Consider the following 24206-nt stretch of genomic DNA (forward strand, 5'->3'; position numbering starts at 1 on the left):
GTTGAGTTAAAGCAACTATGTGACAAGAAGTGATATGATAGTGATTGTATTTCAAGAACCAGGTTACCGAAGTAAGGCCACCTGTCCCTCATGAGGCTAAAAGTGTAAGGTTGCCGTCATACAAGGATGGTCCAACTCCCCACCTGCCCCGCCGCAACTCCTCCTCCCACTCCTGCCCTGCGCTTATCTCTCTCTCTCTTTTTTGTCAACATTCCTCATCTCCTGTACAGAGGTCCACAATTTTTAGGTATTTCAGGATCTCCGTTCTCCTATTCTGTCTCAATGAGACAGCTGCACTATTTTTGGTAAATCCCTCTTGCACTGGTGCCTGGAAGCTGCCTCCATGAAGTAAGCTGGGCCATGTTAGTGCTCATCTCATCTGTTTTCCTTATCTCTGTGCTACCTGATGTTCAAGGTCCAAAAATAGTTTTCCAGTTGGAAGATCAACTCTACTGATACCAGTGAAAAAGAAGTCACGTATTTTACTTTTATTGTATTTTACAAATCTGTCATTCCATGATAAATCAGTATAATAACCTTATCACTTAACTACACATTATTTGACACCTGCCTTACAAAAAATTTTCTCCACGGCATGTTGACAGACTCAACATGAATATAACTACTTCAGAGAAATGACTTGGGTTGAGGAGGAAGCACTTTCCATACAGAGGGATCCTTCTCTGACCCATGGGAATCGGAGACAGACACAAGGAAGGAACCTCTGACTATTCCATCTAGAACTTGTAACTCGGGTTTCTTGCGAAGCTAGAGATACCTGTACCATGCAAAAAATTATGGAAGTAATAATGTAATATTTCCCAAAGCACGCTTATGTTTAGGACTCTCTTCTTAGGGTCCTGTCCCCTTCTCCTGTATGCACCCCACAAGCTATTATCAGGAGAAATAGGTCAGACCGCACTGTGGTGCAATTTTCACGATCACCACCAGAGGGCGGAGCTTCTTTCAGATGCGGTTCCTCACTGTATTCAGGAGCTGGTTTCACTTGCCTGCTTTGTAGCCACAAAACAGAATATTGCTGCAGTACAGAAAAGTGCTCTCAGTTTCTGAGCGAGGAGCTTCTGTAACATCCAACTGGAGACTAGATTTGTTAGACTGGTGTATTCCAGGGAACAAGGATCGTTTTCTTTTGCGAACATGCATTCTGCCACTCACTCAGTTCTTCTGATCATCTTAATATTCAGTAAGTAACATTTTATTCCAAATGTTAATGATTTTTCAGTCTCTTATAATTATAGGTAAGTTGTATTTTTCTTCTCTTAGTTAAAACTCCTCTCCTGTACATTTCTACGATAACAAAGTGATTCCCTTCCAGGAGGGACCAATGGTGACTCAGTGAACCAGACAGAAGGCCCAGTGACTGTCTCAGAGGGGGCTCTCATGACCCTGAACTGCACTTACCAGACTGCTGATTTTGCTGCTTATCTTTTCTGGTATATCCAGCATCTCAACAAAGCTCCTCAACTCCTCCTGAAGGGCTTAACAGCAGACAAGAAGGTAGAACATGAGGGTTTTGAGGCCACTCTTGTTAAGCGTGACAGCTCCTTCCACCTGCAGAAAAAGGCAGTGCAAGCATCAGACTCGGCTGTGTACTACTGTGCTCTGAGTGACACAGTGAGAGAGGGCTGCGGGGGAGCTGAGCACAAACCCAGAGTGCAGATGGGGCTCTGGCTGTGGGCAGCCCTACAAGGGGTTGTTGTTTCTCTCTCCAGTATGGCTATGCTAGAGGTATTGTCAAAGCACTTCCAGGTCTGCTCCTCAGAGCCAAGGACCTAGGAATTCTTCAGTTGCCCTGCAGAGAGGAATCTGGAGCGGGACAGTGCAAAAAGGAACCTAAGAACTTTTCTCCAGAAATGCCTGTTTTCAGCCCATCGACATCCCCCTAGATAGAATTCCTTAAAGTGACATTAACTCTTCAGTGACAATTCAGATTATATATGCTGAAATATTTCACAATGTTTTAAGGAATATTCCAGGGCACATTGTTGATGGATGACTGTGTGACCAGGAAGCTAGTCTCTGGTTTTTAAAATTCAGGCCAAGATTGTGTATCCTGCTGAGTTTCACCTGCAGACACTCCATCTTCAGTGACTGGAGCTTTATTCTCTCTTTCCTTGACTTTTCCATCCCTTCTGGTTGCTCCAGAAATGCTGCTGCCTAAGTAAGTTCCAGGAGGAGAGTTTCTGAGAAGATATTCCTTCTGTCAAGGGCCCTGTGGATCAGAGCAGCCCACTCTGTAAATATCGCAGGTGTTGTGTGTATTGTTTGTATTCAAACTGGGTACAGGATATTCTCTTTGCTAATAACCTCATCTCAGGGAAATGAATGCCAAAGAATGTTCAAATTACCATACAATTGCACTCATTTCACATGCTGGCAAAATTATGCTCAAAATCCTTCAAGCTATGCTTCAGCAGTACGTGAACTGAGAACTTCAGATGTACAAGCTGAGTTTAGAAAAGGCAGAGGAACCAGAGATCAAATTACCAACACTGGCTGGATCACATAAAAAAGCAAGGGAATTAAAAAAAAAAATCTACTTCTGCTTTATTGACTGTGCTAAAGGCTTTGATTGTGTGGATCACAACAAACTGTGGAAAATTCTTAAAGAGATAGGAATACCCAAAAAACCTGTATGCAGGACAAGAAGCAAGAGTTACTACTGCACATGGAACAATGAACTGGTTCAAATTTGGAAAAAGAGTACTTCAAGGCTATATGTTGTCACCCTGCTTATTTAACTTATATGCAGAGTACACCATGCAAAATGCTGGGCTGGATGATTCACAATCTGGAATCAAGTTTCCCAGGAGAAATATTAACAATCTCAGATATGCAGATGGTACCACTCTAATGGCAGAAAGCGAAGAGAAACTAAAGAGCCTCTTGATGAGGGTGAAAGAGGAGAATGAAAAAGCTGGATTAAACTCAACATTCAGAAAACTGAGATTATGGCATCTGGTCCCATCACTTTATGGCAAATAGATGGGGAAAAAGTGGAAACAATGACAGATTTTATTTTCTTCAGTTCCAAAGTCATTGCAGATGGTGAGTGCAGCCATGAACTTAAAAGACTCTTGATCCTTGGAAGAAAAGACGTGACTAACCTAGGCAGTGTATTAAAAAGCAGAGACATTACTTTACCGACAAAGGTCCCTATAGTCAGAGCTATGGTTTACCCAGTAATCATGTATGGATGTGAGAGTTGGACCATAAAGAAGGCTAAGCAGCAATCTTGAATCTGGAATTCTGATGCAGTTACCACCAGTGGAATAAAACCTGCTAGAATACTGAAAGTGAAGCTCCAATTCTTTGGCCACCTGATTGCGAAGAACCGATTCACTGGAGAAGACCCTGATGATGGGAAAGATTGAGGGCAAGAGGAGAAGAAGGTGACAGAGGATAAGATGGTTGGATGGCATCAGTGACTCAATGGACATGAGTTTGAGCAAACTCTGGGAGATAGTGAAGGACAGGGAAACCGGACGTGCTGCAGTTCCTGGGGTCGTAAAGAGTCAGACATGATCTAGGGACTGAACAACAGCAAAAGCAGGGAAAATTAATTCATCAGTCAGTCATATTTCAGACACGTGGAAGAAGTATTTATGTACTCTTACAATAAGCTATCTTGGCAGTGGAGTGGGCTTTTCACCTGCTCAAGAGACTAGGAGAAATTACCACCCACTCACCAAGAAGGAGCATCTCCACACTCCTCTGCTCATGAACAGGAATGCGGAGCCACTTTGGTCACTCTCTGTGTCTCTGCTACAATCGTGCCCATTGCACAGAGTGTCCCCTCATCTTTTCAGGCTGAACTCCTGTCTGCAACTTCCGGGAGCAGAGTTTCTGGAAGGACAGTGGTGGGCATGGCAGGTGGGAAGAGATGTCTGTTTTACTGCTGGGCAGTCTGTGAGATGTGGCCAGGATGTGGAATCATTGTCATTTCATAATTTATAGGCATGTGTGTATTGTGTCTGGTGCTCAGTTGCTAAGTGGCGTCCAACTCTTTGCAGTCCTGTGGACTGTAGCCTGCCAGGCTCCTCTGTCCATGGAATTTTCCAGGCAGAATACTGGAGTGGGTTGCTATTTTCTCCTCCAGGGGATCTTCCTGACCCAGGGATTGAACCCTCATCTCCTCAGTTGGCAGGCAGATTCTGAGCTACTGCTGAGCTACTGGGGAAAACCCAATTTATAGATACAACTACTTAAATACAGAGTTTAATAGTTATAGTAGTTTTATGGTCTTGGCAGATGTACTCACCATTATCACTTAGGGTGAATCTAGACACCCACCTGAAGGTAAGCACTGCTTCCTCCCTGACATCCTAGAGTCCTGCACACTAGGTGCTGGCCACCTGTGCACTGGGGGTTCACATCTTAGTAAAGAGGTCACAGAAATGGAGAGGGAGATGAAAGAACAAAAATAAATCTTAATGGTGGGGGAAAAAAGTATTCTAGCAGGTTTTAGGAGAAGGCAATGGCACCCCACTCCAGTGCTCTTGCCTGGAAAATCCCATGGACGGAGGAGCCTGGTAGGCTGAAGTCCATGGTGTCACTAGGAGTTGGACACGACTGAGCGACTTCACTTTCACTTTTCCCTTTCATGCATTGGAGAAGGAAATGGAAACCCACTCCAGTGTTCTTGCCTGGAGAATCCCAGGGACAAGGGAGCCTGGTGGGCTGCCATCTATGGGGTCGCACAGAGTCGGACACAACTGAAGCGACTTAGCAGCAGCAGCAGGTTTTATTCCCCTGGTGGTAACTGTATCATCTCTCTACTTTCAGTCTGATTTCTTATTTCATGTATTGGGGTTCAGGCTAGTGGGAGTACAGAGAGGGCATAGGATTTTTTTTTTTTTTTTTTGCTTACCTGCTTCTCAATCAACTGAAAGCAATTTGAGATAGGAATAGTATCTGATTTTGGTTTCCACATTGCAGACAACCCTGTAAATTTCCAGAATGAATGCTGGAATCTAGGGATTACTGAAAATGCACAAGAGTTTAAGAGAATCTTGGTGAGCTGCTGAGCCAGAGAGTCCTGCCAACATGATAACTTCAACTCAAGATTCTAATTTTAGGTGGAGGGTTGGTTCAGTGAATAGAACTCTGTACTCACATTGCAGGAGGCCCAGGTTCGATCCCTGGTCAGGGAACTAGATCCCACAAGCCTAAACTAAGACCTGGCACAGACAAAAAACAAACGAAAAGAACAGCTCAGCAAACAGATGTGCATTAAAAATGATCCCAGTTTTGGTAAGAAATAACAAAATTCATTTTAACTGGTGAGATAATCTCTGTAGGTGAAAAAGGCACATTTGAAGAAGATTATTCTTGAGTTCAACTGACTCAGTCACAGCCATTGTTACTGGATTGACAACGCTGCCCTAAGAGCCCATGTAAGGCAACCTCACAGCTGTCTGCAGCCACATGTTCCCATGCCTTAAAATGGTTTATGTCAGCAAAGAACAATGGCAGCAATTCTTACCATAATATAGTCAGACTTTGCATAAAATAAACCCTATCCTGGAGAAAAGAACAAGCTATGAAATGACCCCATTAAATCTTCTGCTGGGTTCGCTTCACTGACACAAATAATTGCACAAGAAACTCTGCAAACAGGCTGACAGACACTGAGCCAACAGTTCTTTCCATTGAGATCCCTGAATCCCTAAGAAGACAAACAAACAAACAGAAGACGGATTTATGCCACACATGCCTCAGGAATGAAGAGTGCCGGGCTGATATACTAACCATCTAAACCTGACATTCTAAAAAAGATACTTAGTTGAATTAAAGCAAGAATGTGACAAGAGGTAAAAAGACATTCAAGAACCAGGTTACCTAAGTAAGGTCTCATGAGACTAGAGGTGTAAGGCAGCTTGTCATCCAAGTAGGGTCCAGGGCCCCAGAGGAGGCCCCTTCAGGGAAGTTTACCAAACTCATTGAGCCTTCTCTCTTTAGTTACAGATCAGTGCTCAGTCCAAGATTCACAGTGACGCCTCCCCCCACCTCTTTGCCCTCATCTCTCTCCCTCTCTCTCTTTTGCCCACATCCCTCCTCTCTGGTACACTGGTCCACAAATTTCTAGGTTCCTCAGGATCCCCACAATATTATTCCATCTCACAGTGAGACAGTTGGGCCATTTTTGTTAAATCCCTCATGCACTGGTGCCTAGAAGCTGCCTCCGTGAAGAGAGCTGGGCGATGTCCTGGCTCAACTCACCTGTTTTCCTTATCTCTGTGCCACCTGATGTCCAAGATCCACAACTTGTTTCATATATTTTGCCCAGTTTTCTAGTTGGAAGGTCAACTCTACCTTTATCAGTAAAAAGAAGTAACAGCAATTTATTTTTTAATTTTACAAATATGTCATTTTATGATGGATAGGGGTAATAACCTGCTCATTCAACCACACATTAGATGAGATCTGCCTTAAATGATCTGGTGGCTCAGATGTGTAAAGAGTCCACCTGCAATGTGGGAGATGCAGGAGACTCTGGCTCAATCCCCGTGTTGGGAAGATCCCCTGGAGGAGGGCATGGAAAGCCATTCTAGTATTCTTGCCTGGAAATCCCATGGACAGAGGAGCCTGGCAGGCTATAGTCTCTAGGGCCACAAAGAGTCAGACATGACTGAGCAGCTGAGCAGAGCACACAGCACAGGGGTAGTTACTGCTCACTCAGCTGCACGTTGAGACCTGACTGAGATAATGTTTCCAACATTATGCAACATTCCAACATTCCAGCAGCATGTGGGCTGTGTCTTGAGAATGAATAGAGCAAATTCAGGTGAAGGTCTAGGGAGAGGAGGGAGTGCTTTCCATGCAGAGGGGGCCTTTCCTGACCCATGGGAATCATGGAGACATATGGAAAGAAGAAACCCTCTGACCATTCCTCCTAAAAATTGTTAACTGCCATTATTTGCAAAGCTAGAGATACAATACCACACAGAAAATAATGGATGTAATAATGGAACGTTTCCCAAAGCATGTTCGTGTTTAGGGCTCTCCTCTTAGAGCCCTGCCCCGGTCTCCTGTGTGTACTCCACAAACTATCATCAGGAGGACTAGGTCAGGAGCAGGTCAGGATGAAGACAGTGAAAAAGCTGGCTTTAAACTAAGCATTCAAAAACTAACATCATGGCATCCTGTCCCATCACTTCATGGCAAATAGATGGGGAAACAATGGAAACAGTGACGGACTTTATTTTCTAGGGATCCAAATCAAATCCAAAATTCTAGGGATCCAAAGTCACTGCGAATGGTGACTGCAGACATGAAATTAAAAGACACTACTTGGAAGAAAAGCTATGACTAAAATAGATAGAATATTAAAAAGCAGAGACATTACTTTGCTGACAAAGGTCCATATAGTCAAACCTATGGTTTTTCCTGTAGTCATGTATGTATGTGAGAGTTGGACCTAAAAGAAAGCTGAGCAACAAAAAATTGATGCTTTTGAACTGTGGTCTTCAAAAGAAAGCCCCTTGGCTCTTCAGAGCCCCTTGGACTGCAAGGAGATCAAACCAGTCAGTCCTAAAATAAATCAGTTCTGAATATTCACTGGAAGGACTGATGCTGAAGTTGAAGCTCCAATACTTTGGACACCTGATGTGAAGAGCCGACTCATTGGAAAAGACCCTGGTGCTGGGAAAGATTGAAGGCAGGAGGAGAAGGGGACGACAGAAGATGAGATGGTTGGATGGCATCACCGACTCAATGGACATGGCTTTGAGCAAGCTCCGGGAGCTGGTGTTGGACAAGGAAGCCTGGCCTGCTGCTGTCCATGGGGTTGCAAAGAGTTGGACACGACTGAGCAACTGAACTGAACTGAGGTCAGATATGACTGTGGTGTAATCTTTAAGATCACCACCGGAGAGGCAGGGCTTCCTTCAGATGCGATTCCGTTTTGTATTCAGGAGCTGGTTTGACTTGCCTACTCTGTAGCCACAAGACAGATGACTGCTGCTGTGCAGAAAGGGGTTCCCAGTTTCTGAGTGAGGAGCTTCTGTAACATCCAACCGGAGACTAACTTTGTTAGATTTGATGTTTCTATGGAACAAGGACTGTTGCCAGAATGTTTTCTGCCACTCACTCAGTTCTTGTCATCTTCTTAATACTTGGTAAGTAGCATTTTATCCTAAAATGATTTTTTTTATTTTCCTATGATAACAGGTAAGTTTTATTTTTCTTCTCTGGCTGAAAACTCCTCCTGTACATTTCTACTATAACAAAGTGATTCTCTTGTAGGAGGGACCAATGGTGACTCAGTGAACCAGAAAGAGGGCCCAGTGACTGTCTCAGAGGGGGCTCTCCTGACCCTGAACTGCACTTACCAGACTGCTAGTTTGGCTCCCTATCTTTTCTGGTACATCCAGCATCTCAACAAAGCTCCTCAATTCCTCATGAAGGGCTTAACAGCAGACAAGAAGGTAGAACATGAAGGTTTTCAGGCCACTCTCAAGAGTGACAGCTCCTTCCACCTGCAGAAATGGGCAGTGCAAACATCAGACTCGGCTGTGTACAACTGTGCTCTGAGTGACACAGTGAGAGAGGGCTGCATGGGGAGCTGAGCAGAAACCCAAGGAGAGCAGGAGGCTGAAGTCAGAAAGAGGTATATTCTCTCCTTGATCAGAGTTTAGTTTACATTTAGAGTTTTTCAGGAAAACCAATCAAGCTCAGGTCTTATCCTAGAAACTCAGGAGGTTGGAAATTGCTCTACAGGGAAAATAGGGCGGATGTCAGTCTTAAAGAAGACCCAAGCTCCAATCCCCAGAAGCACCCCTGTTCAGCCAGAAAGAGTCCTCTCTTCTCTAGACTGACTTTAAAAAAAAAAATATCTGTTTTTCTCATAATGTAAGATGGATATTAGATGCCACAGAATTAATAATTCATTTAGAGAAAAGAAATAGATGATTAAAAGCTGCATCACCTGAATCATAATCATGAACCAACACAGAGGCACCAAGCAAATCACATACCAGCCTGCATGTGGCTGAGACGTAACGCTGCTGAGGGGCTGTTTTCAGTGAAAGCCCTTGAACTGGAGCTGCTGCAGCTGTGGGATGAAAAAGCGTTTGTGACTTTTGAGTGGCTGTGTTTCTTTTATTATTTATTTGTTTATTTTATTTTTGCTTCAGCTGGGTCTCTGTTCCTGAACTTGGGCTCTCCCCAGTTGCAGTGAGTGGAGGTCACTCTTCACTGCAGTGCGTGGGTTTCTCAGTGCGGTGGCTTCTCATTGCAGAGCACAGGTTCCAGGCGCACGGGCTTCAGTAGTGGCAGCACACGGGCTCAGGAGTTGTGGCACGCAGCCTCTAGGGCTACGTTTCTGATATAAGGAAATAAGAATGTATGGTCTGGTGAGCTTGTCCTCATTTTGACTGTAGGGTGGATATTTAAAAGCAAGATTATTTTAGCACACATTATTGATTACTGTTAGACACATAAAGCTGGACAAATTTTGTCCATCCGGAAACTTACTATGATTGCATTAAACAGACAAGGAACTTTATCTAGCATAAATTTCCCCAGAAACCCATGCCTTGGAATGTAGGAAGGAAGTTATGATGATTGAAGTAAACAGTTTTATCTTCCTGTATGAAAGAAAAGCTTGCGAGCTTATTTCACTGTAGATTGGGCTTCAGATCCCTCCCCCAAAAAGAAGCTATACAAAATGATGATATTTGTTCTCAGGTCACTGTATCATATAAATTGTTTTTGGTCAAAAACAATTCTACTGCGGGGACCTGCCCTGACCGGGTATCCGAAAGAGACGCGTGGTAAGATCAGGAAACAGATGCTATTAACTTATTAAGATTATCAGTGAGAAAAGATAGCTAGTAGAAATTCAGTGAAAAAGAGCTGAGTTAGTTGGTTTACGCGGAGACCAATAAACTCAAGACAAGAAGTTGCAGGCACAGGCGTCTTCCGTTCTCCGAGAGAGGAGACACTGGGCCTCCGGTATCTTAGAAGCCAGGCTAATAGAGCATGGTGGGTCCGCGCTCCAGATGGAGACTCAGCCAGAGTGAGAGAGAGAGAGACATGGGGAGACCAGTATTTCGAGAAACTGATCCCCATTCTTTATTTTCCAGAGTCTGTTTTTATACACTGAGATGTTATACAAAAGTCACATGGGGACAGCAGTCCTGACTTTTATTAAAGTCAGATGCTTCACACAAATGTATACAGAGGTCTTAGGGGTGTTACATCATCTTCTGGCCAGGGGGGCCTGCTGACAATTTACAACCCTCTCCTTGTGACAGCAGTCAGTCAATCAGGACACTTATTTCTCCAGGGCTGATTTTTCTCAAAACAGACGCCACCCAAATAAAGTTACATTCCTACAGGGTGAGGGTGTAGTGGGTTTTAGTTAAGGAAAGAATTTACTTAGCCTAAGGTCTAACGTGATTAATATCAAAGGTTAATACTTATTTCTTCTATATATTCATTAATGTGTGTAAGGGCAGGGGATGTGGAGACTTAGCAACGAACATTGGCTCAACAAATGAAAAACCCTTCACCAACACAATTTCTAATTAGCCCACTATACTTATAGTTTTCTAACTTCTCTAAAGAACCTGTTTTTAGAGGGTTTAAAGCATCTCGTGCCTTTCACGGTTGGGAGGCTGTGAGCAATCACATGTGGCCCGACGAGCCTGTCAGGCAGGCTAGAGAACCTTCAGAGGAGTTTGTAGGTTAAAACACTCTTATCACGCCCAGGAATTATTATTAACTGGAGCTCTAGGTTAACTCCTTCTCCGAAAGAGGTGGTGGGGGACAGCCCCCCGTAAAGTCAGAGATGTAGGTGAGAGCACAAAGTAGTAAAGTATTCTAGATGCATTGACTAAATATGCATGCAGCCCTGATGTAACTGTTGTTAATTTAATTACAGCATGGCAGCCCACTCCAATATTCTTGCCTGGAGAATCCCATGGACAGAAGAGCCTGGTGGGCTACATACAGTCCATGGAGTCACAAAGAGTCAGATATGACCAAGTGACTTTCAAGTCTAAATAGGCAGGTTACAATCACCGACCACATCAACAAGCCATGGCACGACACAGGCAAACTGATACCAGCCAGTTACCCTTCCTGTTCTGATGCAGAAGCATCTCACAGCTCAGTCACTGTGCATGTGCCCTGGCAGGCACAGGTCAGGCATCTTGACTCGAATTTGAGAGAGAACACAGAGCATTTCACTCAGAGGAAGAATGTCCAGCATGGGGCTCCCTGGCCTGCTCAGAGCTGTCATAGCCTCTGTCTGCCTTGGTAAGGCTGGTAAGGATGACCACAAACAGACTCAGCGCTGCTCAGCTCCCATGTGTAGAGGTAGGGCAGGTTATTATTGTCTGTTGGGGTTTAGGAGAGTTGGTTAACTGGCAGAGGAGTTAGAACTCTTAATCCTCTGTTTGTTCCTTGAAGCCCTCTGAGTTCCACCAGGAGAATCAGCTTCCTCCTTTCTGTCTCTTTCTCTCTCTTATATATATATATATATATATATATATATATATATATATATGATTTTTTTTCTTCTCTCTAGGATCCATCATGGCCCAGAAAGTAACTCAAAATCAGTCAGAAATTTCTGTGCTGGAGAAGGAGGATGTAACGTTGAACTGTGCATATGAAGCTAATAGCTATACTTATATTTATTCTGGTACAAGCAACCACCAAGTGGGGAAATGATTTTCCTTATTCATCAGGAGTCTTACAATGAGATGAATACAACAAAAGATCAGTATTTTTTGGACTTCCAGAAAGCAACGAGTTCCATCAGCCTCACCATCTCAGACTCACAGCTCGAGGACTCAGCCGTGTATTTCTGTGCTCTGAGAGACCACAGTGATGCTGCCACCTGAGGGAGCCCCACAGAAGCCTCAGATGTCAACATGTGGAGTCTCCCAGCTATGAACACCTTAGTGAGATTCTTGGTAAGGTCAGGAGAAGGTTAGGGGGTTAGAAGTGAAAACCTCACTGTAAGAAAAATGCTATCTTTGGCTCAGAGCGCATATCTTAAAGTGTCATTCATCAAAAATACCTTTATCTTCAATTCTCTATCTTGCAGAAGATCGTTTGCCAAATTTTTTTTAAAAAACTTTAGTGATTTTATTAAAGTATGAAATTTGACTTTAAAAAATTCAATAGTATTTGACTAACTCTACACCTGAGTTGTCAGAGTTTTAGGTTCACTGCACAAATATTTATGCATTGCTAAGTCTGGCCATCATTGTGGATCTGAAATATCTCTAAAAGGACACTTCTTGGACCCTTCCTGTGCCCTGCCTCACCTGTGCCGTGAATGACTTGGAATGATGTACATAGAGTAACTGTTCCCACAAATCTTCACCCCAAGGAGAAATGAAACCCTACAGTTTGCTCAGAACTAACCTCATCACCTGGTCACATTCCCTATATGTGATTACAAAGTTATGTATGTTTAACGTAGAAAATGGAATATGCAAAGAAGGAATGCTAAAAACAAAATAACTCACCAATTTTACTAGTAAAAAAAACTCTTTTAGAGATTCATTCATACCTTATAGGATATTTCTAGTCTGAATTTTTACCTGAAAGTATATTGTGAAATAATTATTTCACAACATTATTTACAGGTCAACATCACACATTCTAATGGTAATATTCCAATGTGTGATTTTATCATACTTTTGGGCTAATTCCATTTTACTAGCTTTTTAGATTGTTTTACTCACTGTAGTAAACAATACTGGAATAAACACAAAGGTATTTGGTGGTTTTCTTGACGACTCCCAGGAGTTTAATAGGAGTTTACCATTAAATCTTTCTAATGTGGCTCCCTGCTCATTTTGGTGACCTTGGAGAATAGAGCATTTTCACTCTGCAATTACTAAACAGTCATATTTTCCTTGTTTCACAGAATTCTTTTATATGAAGGCTTTGCTTTATACTTTAGTCCCAATTAACTCCAGATGGCTTCAATTTTGGATGTCCACACCACGGATGTGCAGAGTAGCTGTCATAGAACATCCTAAAGAGTTCAGTCTCTGCACTATTGCTGTGATATTAGGTGGGAATTAACCTAGTGGGCTTGCTTTCGCCTGGAATTCCGAAAAGGAAGATGCTCTTGTGTAAGGATTTTCTATCCTTACTGTACAAATAACAATGATCCCAATAAAGAGCAACTTTCCAGAAAAGAAAGTATAAGTGTGTGTGTGTGTGTGTGTGTGTGTGTGTGTGACGCACATGTGTGTGAAGGAGAGAGAGAGATGAGAGAGAGAGAGACAATAGAGTTACATAACCAAGTCATCAAGTAATTAACTAGTTAAAAGAGTTGAATTTTGTAAAACGTATTGGAAAGAAGGAAGTAAAGTTATCTAGAGATCAACTTTTAATGAAGAAAATAGATGTAAGCAGTTTCAAGGAATAAATCAAACATGTGAAAGAAGAAAAATGTATCCTAGAATTCACTCTTTGCAATCCCATGGACTGTAGCCCGCCAGGCTCCTCTGTCCATGGGATTTCCCAGGCAAAAATACTGGAGTGGGTTGCCATTTCTTTCCCCAGGGAATCTTCCCGACCCAGGGATTGAACTCGCATCTCCTGCATTGGCAGTCAGATTCTTTACCACAGTAAGGTGAGAGAAGTTGTCATTGCAACCTAACGTGAGCTTCAAAATCCTCCAGACTCCAGGGGAATATTTCAAACTCTCTAAGTCAATCCTTTGAATCTCCTCTAACTTGAGGAAGATTAAAAAAACACATACCACCACAGCTTCACTTTTTTCTCTTTTGTTTTTAATATTTTTAAAATTTATTTGGCTGTGCCAGCTCTTAGTTGCAGCACATGGGATCTAATTCTCTGTCTGGGGTCAAACCCAGGTCCCTAGCATTGGGAGTTCAGCGTCTTAGCCACTGTACCACCTGTGAAGTCCCTATTTATTCTAACTCTTTAGTGAATTATCAGTTTTCTCATATATCATTACTGTGCAGAACAGGCTAAGGAAAGTTAAAATGTGGGCTTATAAATGTTTTCAAGTATCTTCAAGCTTGTGTTGTGGTCTCTCTCCATGTGTTCTCATGTATTGCAGGCTGTCTTCAAAGCCCAAGACAAAAGGGATGTTGCAATTAATATGCTTTAATGTATCTACATCTATATCTATAATTATGTATTGTATTTTTCAGCAGCTCAGTCATGTCCGACTCTTTGTGACCCAATAGACTGCAGAACATCAGTCTTCCCTGTCCTTCACTATCTCCCAGAGCTTGCTCAAACTCACGTCCATTGAGTCAGTGATGCCATCCAACCATCATCCTCTGTCATCCCCTTCTCCTTCAATCTTTCCCAGCATCAGGGTCTTTTCCAATGAGTGAGTTCTTCACATCAGGTGGCCAAAGTATTGGAGCTTCAGCTTCAGCATCAATCCTTTCAATGAATATTCAGGACTGATTTCCTTAAGGATGGATTGGTTTGATATCCTTGCAGTGCAAGGTACTCTCAAGAGTCTTCTCCAACACCACACTTCAAAAGCATCAATCCTTTGGCACTCAGCCTTCTTTATGGTCCAACTCTCACATCCATACATGACTACTGGAAAAATCATAGCTTTGACTATATGGACCTTTGTTGGCAAAGTAATGTCTCTGTTATGACTGTAACTGTGAGCTCCACAGGGTCAGGAAACGTGAATGCATTGTACATTACACAGTACAGAGCACATAGTGGTTACACATTAAATATTGGTTGACTGAAGAATAATAAATTCATAAAATCAACAGATTTAGAGCTTCTACCCTTTGGATGCTGTTAGGTAATTGCAGATCTATTATTTCTTGTAGTTCATTTCTCATCACCTTAAGAATACTTTTGTTTATATGTGTCATAAGTTCCCTTTCTGTTTGAACAGATTTTCTTCATATGGTACTATTTTCAGACTTGCAATTAAATTAAATGGTCTCCTCCTGTTGGCATAGACAGAGCCATCTTAATCACCTGAGTGAGTCTATAGTAAGGTATATAGACTTGTTCTCTTGTAAACTTGGAAGTCCCTCTTATCAGTGATTCTTCTAGGTTTCAGCCAATGTTAATGTACCCCTGTATTATCTCTTTTCTGCTTTCATCTCTAGACTTTTTAATCCGTGAATTTTAGCCTCAAATATTTACTTGCTGTGGCTTAAGATATGAATCCTATTAAGCTAAGGATGGTAGTGGGCAAGGAGGGAGCAGTGGTCCAGACTGAAAGAAAGTCATAGCTACCTTAGTTCCCTTTGAGTCCCAATACTTTCCCTTTCCATCCTAGTTTCTAGGGTTCAAAGGAAATGACCCTTGTATAACAGGTGTTCTCCATACACTAGATATTGACCATGAGTACAGCTGGATGGTGTCAAACTATCTGTTTCTATTTACCTTTACCATTGCCATGACTTTTGCTGCTTCTTTGTATATTTTTTATTTCAAATCTAAAGACCTAGTTTAGGGATAAATAATCCTACCACTGGGAGTCCTAGCCTACGACAGGAAAAATGCCTTGTCTGTTTTTCTAGTTTCTGTTTTAAAGGGCTGACTTATTTTGATCAAGAACAATTTTAAGCTCCTGGATTCACGACCCGTAAGAAAATTTTTAGAAAGTGTTATCCTCAATTGTAATATTTGTATTTAAAAAAAATAGTTATTTAAAAGACTCTGCTCCTGGGACAGTAGAAAGAAGAATCACTACATCCTTGGAGAAATGAGCTGTTTGACCTTGGAATGCTGTCTGTGAAAACAAGGTTCATGGAAGCCTGTAATTTTCTCAAAAAGTAATAACAGAAGGAGGGAATTTTCATTCTTGAGACAGTTTGTAAAGAGTGTTCTCTTCTTCAAGAAACACATGCTCAATTATAGGAAAGAAGTTATAGACAATAAAGGAGATTCTGACTTTTAGCTCAGTTTGATGACTTAAAGATTGATAGGCATTTTTCTCAGAGAACTTTAAAGTCAAAGAAATGTGAATGTTAGAAGAGATTACAGTTATCTTCAATCATAAGACACATGTAATAATTTTCTGAATCTATACTAGAAAGCATTGCCCTATAATACATGAAAGATGATTTCAGAGGCGATGAATTGAGAAGGGCTTGGCTTTTTACTACAGTTTTAACTTTACTCTTTAGGTAGAGAAATCACAGTAAGTATAAAAAGGGAAAGTCACAGGCTCAAAGAACAAATTTTTTTCACTCTCCTATGAGAAGTCTTCAGTCCACATTTTGGTTATGTTGCTTTGAACTAGTTATTTGATAACAGCAAATAGGTAAAGGGTGAAACAAAGATGATGACACAGCCCTTTTAAAAAATATTAAAATATATATACACTATAAAAGTATATCTTAAAAGTTAACTCAAAATGGGTCACGGGCTTAAATTTAAAATATAAAACTGTGCAACTCTTAAAAAAAACATAAGATAAAAACTTCAGGCTTGCAGCTAAGTAAATCTTAGATTTGACACTGAAAGCATGATACACTCACACACACATGCACACACCAAACTGAATCAAAATTAAAAACCTTCCCTCTGTAAAAGACCCTGTTAAAATATGAAAAGATAAGTTACAGAACTGGGGGTGAAAGTGAAAGTCGCTCAGTCATGTCCGACTCTTTGCGACCCCTTGGTCTACACAGTCCATGGAATTCTCCAGGCCAGAATACTGGAGTGGGTAGCCTTTCCCTTCTCCAGTATATCTTCCCAACCCAGGGATCGAACCTAGGTCTCCCGCATTGCAGGTGGATTCTTTACCAAATGAGCTACTAGGGAAAAAAATGGGGAATGGATTCGAACAGGCGTTTCACCAAAGAGGGGATATGCAGTTTGCAAATCAACACCTAAAAGATGTTCAACAATATTAGCTGTCAGAGAAATGCAAATTAAAGCCACAATGAAATAGCACTACACAAATCTCAGTGGGGCTAAAATAAAAAATAGTGATAACACTAAATTCTGGCAAACATGTGGGAAAAACTCAATCATTCACAAATTGCTGATGAAGATATAAAATGACACGAGCATTCTGGAAAATAGCTTGGCAGTTTCTCATGAAACTAAATATGTAATCACACATTTGGACACTTATTCTAAATAAATAATAGATTTCATTCACATAAAAACTCGTGCCTGAATATTCATAACAGCTTTATTCACAGCAGCCGAAATGTGGATTCAACCCAGTGTCCCTCAGGGGTTACTGGGTAAGCAAACTGTGGCACATCTATACCATGGAATACTATTCAGAAATAAGAAGACCAACAAGTTGGACACATACAGTAACTTGGATAGATCTCATGATTTTACTACTTATGCTAAGTGAAAAAAATCTCATTGGTTACTTCTATATAATTCCATTTCTAGGACACTGTTGTTGTTTAGTCGATAAGTCATGCCTGACTCTTTGCAGTCCCATGGACTCCCACTGGGCTCCTCTCTCCAAGAGATTTCCCAGGCAAGAATACTGGAGTGGGTTGCCATTTCCTTCTCCAGAGGCTCTTCCTGACCCAAGGAGTAAGCCTGCATTTCCCGCACTGGCAGGCAGATTCTTTTACCATTGAGCCACCAGGGAAGCCACTCTATGACGTTACTAAACAACAAAATTGTATGGATGAAGAACAGATTAGTGATTGTCTGGGGTTAATGATTAGGGAAGGGGGTCAGTGTGGCTACAAAGATGTGCATGGCCTAGGGAAACCTTGTTATGACAAAACAGTTGTGCATCTTGATTGTGGTGATGAACCTATACATGTGATATGCATGAATACATGAATCTGTATGTGCGTAAATTGAATAGACACACACACACACACACACACACATGACTACATGCAAAACTGGGGAAATCTAAAATTGAAACCTGTGGATTTTACTACTGTTAATTTCCTGGTTTAGATACCATGGAGGAGACCGGGTAAAGAGTACACAGAGCCTCCTTGTACATTTTTGGAAACTTCCATGAATCTATATTGATTTCAAATTAAAAGTATTTAAAAAATGACATGCAAATTTTCATAAAGTTCGCAATTGTAAATCATCTCTTGAGCTTCGTTACACATCCCTCATCCAGCTCCTGGATTCATTTAGTGTCTATTCTACAAAGAGCTCCTGCATTTATATTGCAGTTATCTTTCTCATCTTCTTTCTGAGATACACATTCAGAAACAAAGAAAAGCTGCCTTCTAAATATGATTGTAAGAGAGCTTGCTAAGTGTGGTTAAAATGAATTAAATCAAAGGATGCTACAATGGATATGTTAGTTCAATGACTTTTAAATCATTGAGAAATTACCAAATTTTCAAATAAAAAGTCCAAGAACAACAAACTACGAACACTGTTAGTGTAAGAACTTCTGTGCTGCTTATTCTTTCTTGTCACTGAGTGGGTAAAGGATAAAGTGACATCAAAACAGTGCAGCTGAGAGCTGATGCTCTTTTTCCACATTGAAGCTAATGGGGTTGGGGCAGAGTGTGCCATTCAGACAAGTCTTAAGAAGCTCCTATAAATGGTGGTCAACTCCACAGCATAGACACACGTTCAGTGACAAAATCCAATGGGGTGTCATAGAACCAGGCACATTAAGCAATGCTAGTTTTGCTGTACTTATCTTCTGCTACCCACTCTGCCCTCTGACTTTCTGACCTGTCTGATGTCTATATTGGAGAGCTCTTCTTTCCCTCTGCCATGATCGCCCATTCTGTCCTCCTGAAATCTATTAAGTTCTTGACCTTGAGTTTTAGTTATGCTTGGTCCCTGAAGCCAGGCATAAAATTATTTGAAGAAACGGATTTCTTAACTTATATTCCCAATTCTCTGTCAAAGAGGTTTCCAGTCAGATGCACAACTATTGTATCCCTCTGCTTCTGTCAGCACTCTAGTCTTTTTAAGGTCTCACCTGCTGAGATTCTTGTGTACCGTAGAGGGAAACACAATCCATTACACCAATGCCACTGCTACTGAGTCCCTTCAGTCGTGTCTGACTCTGTGCGACCCCATCGACTGTAGCCTGCCAAGCTCCTCTGTCCATGGGATTCTCCAGGCAAGAATATGGGATTGGGCTGCCATGCCCTCCTCCAGGGGATCTTCCCGACCCAGGGATTGAACCCATGTCTTTTGTACCTCTTGCACTGGCAGATGGGTTCTTTACCAGTAGGGCCACCTGGTAAGCCCCATTACACTGATGCTTGGGCTCAACTCCTATAATCCTTGGTAGCAATTTAGCTTTAAAGTACATTCAAGGAACAATGACATGATTAAAATTGCAGGCAGAGAAGGCTTTTCTGATTACTGTGTTAGACCTCCTATGTACTGTGGCCACCAACATAAAAAATGTCCTTCCCTCAATATTTTTCTTTGTGGGTGGCATAGTTGGTCCTGAGAGATGTTTGTGTTTGTGGCCACCAGGTGGCAGTGATTCCATTCCTTTCATTTTTCCAGTGCCTTAAAAGTCAAAAGCATGACAGCTACTAGAGGATTTGCTCGTGATTGGCTGAGCCCAGAACACAAAGGCTCTCCTGTGTATTCAGATCAGATCAGTCGCTCAGTCGTGTCCGACTCTTTGCGACCCCATGAATTGCAGCAAAAGAGAAGAACTAAGACACAGGAGCAGCTCCTCAGGGAAGAAGATTGGGAATCATTAAGATTGCATCAAGAGTGAGATGGCAGGATGGAGAACATGCTGGAATGTGCATTCATAGTCTTGTGGCTTCAGCTTGGATGTAAGTTGCAGGTTAAGAGATGAGACCCTATGGGCACATTTTCCCAAAGACGGGGAGGAGAGAGAGAGGAGTTTAGACACTGCTCATCCCAGGCTTTGTGTTGGAATTTTTAAGTACTGCTGAACTGAAAGCTCTGTGTTGTTTCTGATTTTGTTTTCCTGAACAGGGTTGAGTGGTGAAGACCAAGTGGAGCAGAGTCCTCAGAGCCTGAGAACCCAGGAGGGGGACAGTCTCAGTCTCAACTGCAGCTACACTGCCAGCAGTTTTAGAGGGCTACGGTGGTACAGACAAGATCCCGGGAAGGGCCCTGAACTCCTTTTCCTTCTTCACTCAGTTGGGGATGAAAAGCAGAAAGAAAGACTGAGAGCCACCCTTTTAAAGAAGGGAAGTTCTCTACATATTGAAGCCCCCAAACCCGAAGACTCAGCCACTTACCTCTGTGCTGTGCAGACACAATACTCCCCAGGCACCTGCAGACTGCACCCAAACCCTGAAGCTGGGGCTCTAGAATAAGGGCGTCTTTGCTGTTTTCCTTCCTACTGAGCACCCAGAGCCTCTTCCCAAGTGGTCCCATGGAGAACGAACTCTTGTGATGCAGCCAGACAGCAGAGATTACTGGGCATTCTGTCCAGGATCCTAGACAGTCGCCCCTGTGTGTCCATGGATAAGTCTGCTCTTTTAAACAGCCCAGAGCTTCTCTCTTGTAGATTCAAAAGGGATAGTGGTGGTATGGAGTCTTGGGCCCCTTGAAAAGACACCACAGGAAAGTACCTTCTTCCCTGAAATAAATTATTTGACATTCTCTTATAATAATCTGGCCACATGTGTGTAAGAGAATCTTTCCCATTTTAATACATTCTCGAAGGTCATATCTCCACCAGCCCTATTACTACATTTCTCTTCTTAATAATCAAATTAGTTGACTGTATAGACTTACTGTCTCTATTTCTTCAAGTCCAGTCCTCCCCTCCTTGAACCTGACTTCTGTGAGCATTACTCTGAGAGATGCTCTCACTTAAACCAGTGGCTTTGGTGGTGATAAAGCCGATGATTATTTTTCAACCTCATCTCATCTGAGATTCTCACTTTCTCATCCATTTTAAAAATAAAATTTCTTTTTTTTAATCAAAGTAATACTCTCATTTATTTACAAAATCAAATAGCACTCTCTTTTCCTTCTCACTCTTCCACATAGTCTATTTTTGCCTCCCCAGAGGAACCACTTTTTATTATCAGGTGATGACACTGACATTTATCTCAATATTCAAAATGATCCTTGGCTTTCTCTTCTCTCTCTCTCTCTATAACTGAGGTACAACACATATAATAAAGTGTACAAAACTTAAGCTTAGAACTCAATGAAATTTTATACTTGTTAATATCTACATGCATAGTATATATTATATCTGGTTTTCTTCACTCAAAACAATATCTTTGCAATTCATTGGTGTCACTTTGCTTATGTCTTATTTGTTCTTTTTTTAATTGATGTGTAGAGTTCCTCTATATGAATATCTAACAATTTAATTATCCATCTTCCAAGAAGTAGATATTTGGGTTGTCTGGATTGATTACAGTTTTGTGCTATTGTGAAAAAAACTGTGTGTGAGGAAAAAAAACAAACAGATTTTTTTACTTCTAGTGTAGGGAAAAACCCAGTTCTGCCCTATTACGTCCTTCTTTCCTATGAGTCTCCTTTACTACTCACACAAAACATGTCTGGTCAACAAATGTGTTTTTCCCACACCAAGCAATTCTCTACAATCCCACCCAAGTATCCTGTCATTCTAGTCAGTTCTGACACTTTCTACTTGAAAAAAGCATGACAGTCACAAGCCCAAGGGATCAACTGTGCTTCTGAACAAAAGACTGTAGATAGAAGATTCCCAAAACAAGATAAGACAAAACAAAACAAAACCCTGGGCTCAATTAATTCACTAGAGTGACTCACAGAACTAGGAGAAATAGTCCACTTATTTTCACCTGTTTATTATAAAAGGCTATGATAAACGATACAGGTGAGTATCCAGCTGGCAGAGGCGTGTAGGGTCAGGTTTGTGAGTGGAACTGTAGAGCTTCCGTGTCCTCTCCAGGGACCACTCGCCCAGCACCTCTGTGTGTTCACCGACTGAAAGCTCTTCATTAGGTCTGGGGTCTGGGCAGTGGTCCTACGAGATGACTCCCCAGCCCACTTGGCTTTCTGCATTTTCATTTTAACTGCACCCCACAAACGATGTAGCAAGTCTTACTTAACTGACTAAGATCACCTATAAAATGTTGAATAGAATTCTTATTCCCAAACTCAGAGGTAAAGCATTCACTATTTCACTGTGATTATTAATTATAGTGTTTTTGATAAATATTCTTTATTTATTTAAATTGATTTTTTAATGTGAAACCAACTTTCACTTCTAGAGTTAAGTGCTCTTAGGAATGTTGTTTTGTCCATTTTACATAATGAAACATTGATTTGCTATTATTTTATTGAGCACTTTCCCCCCATTTTCCTGACTGATACTAGTATTCAACTTTTTCTTTCCATGTTAATGTCAGATTTTGGTATCAAGATTGTAATGGTACATTAGGTAACTTGAAATATATGGCTTCTTTTCTACCTATGGAAGAATTTGTGTAGGGTTTTTAATGATTTAGAAACAATTTTCAGAAAGTTCACTATAGTGAGGCCATGTAAGCATAGCCTTATGGGAGAAACTTAATAATCCTTAAATTATGGATTCAGTTAGTTTAACAGATAAAGGGTTATTTATATATTTATTTTTCTCTTATGATGGTTGATAAACTGTTTTTTTCTGCTCATGTTTTATTATTTGCTAACATTACTTTCTTTTATTTTAACTTGTTACTTTTTCTAGTTCTTTGAATTGCAACTTTGCCTATTAATTCTCAATATTTCTTCTTTCCTGACAAATATAATTTAAATTCATAAATTTGTCTCTAATTACAAATATTATTTGACTTACAATGGTGTTATGTGCTAAAAACTGATCATAAGCTGATAATATCTTTAGTCAAAAGTTCATTTAATACACCTGAACTCTGAACATCATAGCTCAGCCTAGCCTACCTTAAACATGTTCAGAACACTTATATTAGCCAACAGTTGGGCAAAAGTATCTAATAGAAAGCCTATCTTATAATTTGATGCTGGCTACCACGTATAATTTATTTGGCACTGTGCTGAAGATGAAGAGCTGAGTGGCTGTCTAGGTTCAGGATGGTTGTGTGTTGCTTGTTTACCTTTGTGATCGAGTCACTGACTGGGAGCTGCAAGTTGCTGCTGATGTTCAGCATTAAAAGACAGCATCATACTAGCCCATGAAAAGATCAAAATTCAAAATTAGAAGTGCAGTTTCTACTGAATCCATATTATTTTTGTACCATTGTAAAGTTGGAAAACCAGAAGTCAAGGACTTTCTGTACTGTTTTTGCTGCATCTTACATGTTTTGATATGTCATATATTCATTATTATTCAACTAAAATATTTCCATTTGAAGTGGGGATTTAATATCCTATGGGGATATTGTCAGGGACCTAAGAATGGCCAAATCCTGCCCTGCTCACCACTGGGAAGATTCCTGAAGATGCTGTATATATAGGCTTAATACAAACAGAAAGTGAAGAAGGACTTTTAGCTGACCCCTGGACCTAATTTCCTCCAGGACCTAATATCACTGGTCCTCTGATTACCTCTAGGAAAGGTGGGTTTGAGGTTCATGCCTAAGTAGAGTTTCTTACTTTCTTCTGAACCCAGAATAGCAAGTTCAGAATTCCTATAAGGATGAGGTGGAAAGATAGGACACACCTCAAATTGGCCAAGAGTTGATTTACTTTTCAGGCATCTGGGCTGAAAGAGAAAGAAGAGGCAGCCATTCCCAGGGCACTAAATTAGCCCTCTATAGAAATGCATTATCACAGGTAGGCAAAGACTTCAAAATGCAGGAGCTATAAGCAGAATAAGTGGACTCTGGAGTCCTATGTTTTAAGTTAGACTGAGAACTGATCTCCTGGGCTTCTCTGGTGGCCCAGATGGTAAAGAATCCTCCTGCAGTGCAGGAGACATGGGTTCAATCCCTGGGTCAAGAAGATCCCCTGGAGAGGGGATTGGCTACCCACTCTAGTATGCTTGCTTGGAGAATTCCATGGACAGAGGAACCTGGCAGGATGCTGGCCATGGGGTTGCAAAGAGTTGACATGAATAAGTGACTAGCATTTTCACTTTTTATTCAATCTCCTATTCATAAATGGACTCTGAATGACAGAATCAGCCCTCCTCACTCCTCCTTTGTGGGTAGAAGAAGAGGGGAGGTTTACAAAGAGGGGAAGAAGTGGAAGCTTCCTGATTCAAGGAGAGAGACACAGATATTCTTATCCATACCATCTGGTTTTGTTCAGTTTTAATCTTTTGGGTTTATAGTTGTATAGTCTGCCCAATGTCTTCAGTGGAATAGATCAGA

At 41.3% G+C, this 24206-nt stretch overlaps 1 protein-coding gene and 1 long non-coding RNA gene across 2 annotated transcripts in view; one reads left to right on the forward strand and one right to left on the reverse strand.

Moving 5' to 3' along the window:
* The window catches only part of LOC100336282 (T cell receptor alpha chain MC.7.G5), a gene marked incomplete in the record, with an annotated part of 1089855 nt that overhangs the window by 782650 nt on the left and 282999 nt on the right, over positions 1-24206 (reverse strand).
* On the forward strand, positions 260-14740 carry LOC107131332 (uncharacterized). The gene is made up of 3 exons (XR_009496078.1): positions 260-1204; positions 1337-8141; positions 11558-14740. It is a non-coding gene; the product is annotated as an uncharacterized lncRNA (long non-coding RNA).

This window comes from Bos taurus, chromosome 10, assembly GCF_002263795.3.
Source record: "Bos taurus isolate L1 Dominette 01449 registration number 42190680 breed Hereford chromosome 10, ARS-UCD2.0, whole genome shotgun sequence".
NCBI lineage: Eukaryota > Metazoa > Chordata > Mammalia > Artiodactyla > Bovidae > Bos > Bos taurus.